The sequence below is a fragment of the Vicia villosa genome, unplaced genomic scaffold (genome assembly GCF_029867415.1).
Source record: "Vicia villosa cultivar HV-30 ecotype Madison, WI unplaced genomic scaffold, Vvil1.0 ctg.000992F_1_1, whole genome shotgun sequence".
NCBI classification, from domain to species: domain Eukaryota; kingdom Viridiplantae; phylum Streptophyta; class Magnoliopsida; order Fabales; family Fabaceae; genus Vicia; species Vicia villosa.
The window spans coordinates 312,195-315,500 of record NW_026705445.1 but is presented as its reverse complement, the minus strand read 5'-3'; the positions used below and the strand labels follow the sequence as shown (position 1 = coordinate 315,500).

At 33.0% G+C, this 3,306-nt stretch overlaps 1 long non-coding RNA gene across 1 annotated transcript; it reads right to left on the bottom strand.

Moving 5' to 3' along the window:
• Positions 1–305: 305 nt before the first annotated feature.
• On the bottom strand, positions 306–3,089 carry LOC131632729 (uncharacterized). Its single transcript, XR_009293114.1, has 5 exons — positions 2,701–3,089; positions 2,365–2,527; positions 1,693–1,946; positions 760–833; positions 306–658 (listed from the first exon to the last, which is right to left on the bottom strand). It is a non-coding gene; the product is annotated as an uncharacterized LOC131632729 (long non-coding RNA).
• Between the last annotated feature and the right edge of the window lie 217 nt (positions 3,090–3,306).

Below are 3,306 nucleotides of genomic sequence, written 5' to 3'. Positions count from 1 at the left end.
TAATAATTTATGTATATTAAATAAGTATGGTAATAAATTTTTAAGAAAACAATTAAGTTAATTTAGTGCTGTTTATTACTTTCTAAATAACAGGTTAAAAAACATCATGAGTCTTGTTCTATAATATATAAAGATCAAATTAATTTAGTGTATTTTATTACTTTCTAAATATAAGGTTAAAAAAATCAGTATTGTGAGTCTTGCTCTATAAGATATAGAGATCAATATTATAAGCCTTATTTTACAATATATGGACACAAATAAAATGGAACAGTTTATAAAAAAAATTCTAAGATCACTCCAACAGATAAGAGATAATATGGATTGGATTTACAAATGCTTAAGCTTGGTAGCATCATTTCTGATTCAGATTGAAAAATAATAAATTTCTTGGCAAGGCAAGCATCATCTTCACATAAGAAATATTGCGGTCCCCACCAACATCTTCGCCTCCCCTGCCAAGAGTGAAAAAATGGCTAAAAAAAATTAGGTGGCTAACCTAATGCTTTCATCCTCTTCTATGTTCTACTGATATTTTCTCATCTTTTCAACTTTTTTGTTACATCAATCATGAATGACAAGAAGATTATTCACGTATCCATCATTGTTAACCACCTAACGGGTCAATTTTCCATTCACCGTCAACTATGAACTTGATCTGCAATAAAAAACCAAGTCAGTATATCGCCTTCTGTCTATATCTTATTCATCACAACTTTGATGAGTTTATAAAATCATTTTGGATAGAATACAACTAACCTTGTATTTCCAGGATACAGATGTAAAAACACAGAAAATATACCATCGGTTATATATTATTTAACCATCTTTCTCTGCAATGTAATACTATCGGTTAAATATTATTTAAATATATGTAGTGCTCAGTATAAGCATGTGATCAAATATTAGGGGAGTCCATATACCAAAAATGTTGTTCTGCAGAATTCGTCATTCTACAAATAAAAGATAAAACATAACTGATTTTACAGGATACAATAACAAAAGCAAAGGCAATTTTATTTCATAAAATGAACACTTCATAGTGACCTATAAAATATGAATTCAAGGCAAAAACAGAGGCAAAAGTGGTGGCTGATATCAAAAGTACCTTCATCTATATTGTATACACAAATCCTAAGCAAGACGGTTGGGTGAACCAGCACCTTACATTTGATATGGTATCCATGCCACCAACATATAAAAGCATTTTCAAAGAAACTGGTCACATGAAACTATTTAACCAAAAGCCAGAACACAATGAAAACACATGATGTGTGACTTATTGTAGTTATAAAAGAGGGATGTGTGAAGGAGTTCCTTTTAAAATTATTGCAAAGTGAAACAGGTCTCTAACTTTCATCGTCCACTTTGACCATTTACAAAACCATTAATAAATTTCAACACAAAAACTTCTAACAGGGCTTCCTGACAGTCTACCATATACATCCATCAAGTAGTTCAAATTCAGTTCTATTTAATTCACAGTATTTCAAGTTAAGTGGGTAACACAGTATATAAAAACATTGCAAGCAAACCCAAAACAACATCATACATAAACCAATTGTGCACATTTAAACTTGAACATACACATATCACAACACCGTAAAACCATACCCCTCATACTCATGAAATACATGATACTTTAAAGATATGCTACAAAAACAGTACCAAAAACAATTAAATCTACGGTACCTCGCTCTCAAACGGCTCTTCATGCATCGTGACGGTAGAAATGATTCTAAAGGTATCGTGATACACATGCTATATCTTCACAATAGTTCAAGCAAAAGAATAAACTTCATACCAACTTGGCGGCAGCAAACAGAAGGTTCAACAGTCACACAAGTCACAACTTCAGGCCATCGATACCGAGCAGTTGAGCACTCAACACCGAATCAAGCGGCTAATAGATCACAGATGACTCATCACCAGTCCTCTTGAAATCCCTGCATCACAACACAAATTGGTTCAGCAAAACTGAAACAATTAAACCAACACTCATGAGAATCAAAATTGGCTTTTTATTTAGATTTCAAAGTAACCATGAAGACCAATAAAAAGTGAAACAAACAGCTGATTTTATTTAGATTCTTCGAGCAGAACAAATTGCAATAGCACAAACGTATTGTTAATCAATGTAGCAGCCTATGACTCAAAGAACCATATCAACTCAGTTAAGCATGTAAGCACATACTATACAGATGAAACATGCCAAAAACTACTTGAATTTATTGGATAAAACAAATATATGTGATACAAGATGAGAATGAGCACAAGCATATTCAGCAAAAACAGTTATGTGAATTAATAAAATATTAGTGTGTTGGGAAATAATTGTTTTATGATGGTTTTCAAGTGACCTACTCATTTTTAGTTATATACAAATGATTTTTAGTTACATTTGGCACTACAACCCTCTCAGTCTCTGCACTACTCAGACCCTCCATTTCCTCCACAACCTCCCATGCACAAACCAAACACTCATCATATGCTACTATCAAAGAAGTAGCAGCAGAAGTTGAAGTTCCTGGAAAGAGATGCAAAAAACATTTAATCATTGATAGTTCAAATGCTACTTACTTGGTACAACTTGATGAAAGTGCATTTCATGAAGCAAAAACCACTACTTGTAATTAAAAAAAGGATAGAGATATCAACATTTGATGTAGTATATTTGTACATGAGTATTAATTTTCTCACAGTTACAGTCCTAGTTGTAGAAAGAGCCAAAACATGACTATTCATAACATATGCTTCCCTTGGGTTCTATTTGATCAATATGGTAGCAGTCAAATTGAATATATGTTAAATGCTTCAGCCCTGTACATTCTAATAAAGAATTATCATTGGTGAATGCAAAAATACTATAATCACAATAAAAGCGATAAGTTGTTTGTATATTTAACTGTCCAGAAATTCCGTAATTCCAAAAAACATTTAGTCTGACCATCACATAAATTATTTAGTGACATTTAACTCCACCATATGAGCAGCAATTCCGGAATTCCGTAAGCGGATTCATTATTCGTATACTCCTCTAGGTAGCTTTGTTCCTACCTTCCTGAAATTATATGGCCTTGCAGACATGAAACCACCTACAAATAAGGGACAGTGTCAATCTAAGGAGTAAAGAGAATAATAAAGTTGGTCATTCTTGTTAGTCCACGAAACCTACGGAAAAAGACCAGTTCCGAATTAACTTTGCACCAAAAACTAACCTAGCCACAAACTTTCTCTAACAGTGCATCTGGACATAGAACCGTCAATGTCTTACCTGCATATTTCAATCCCAACCCCCGGCTAATA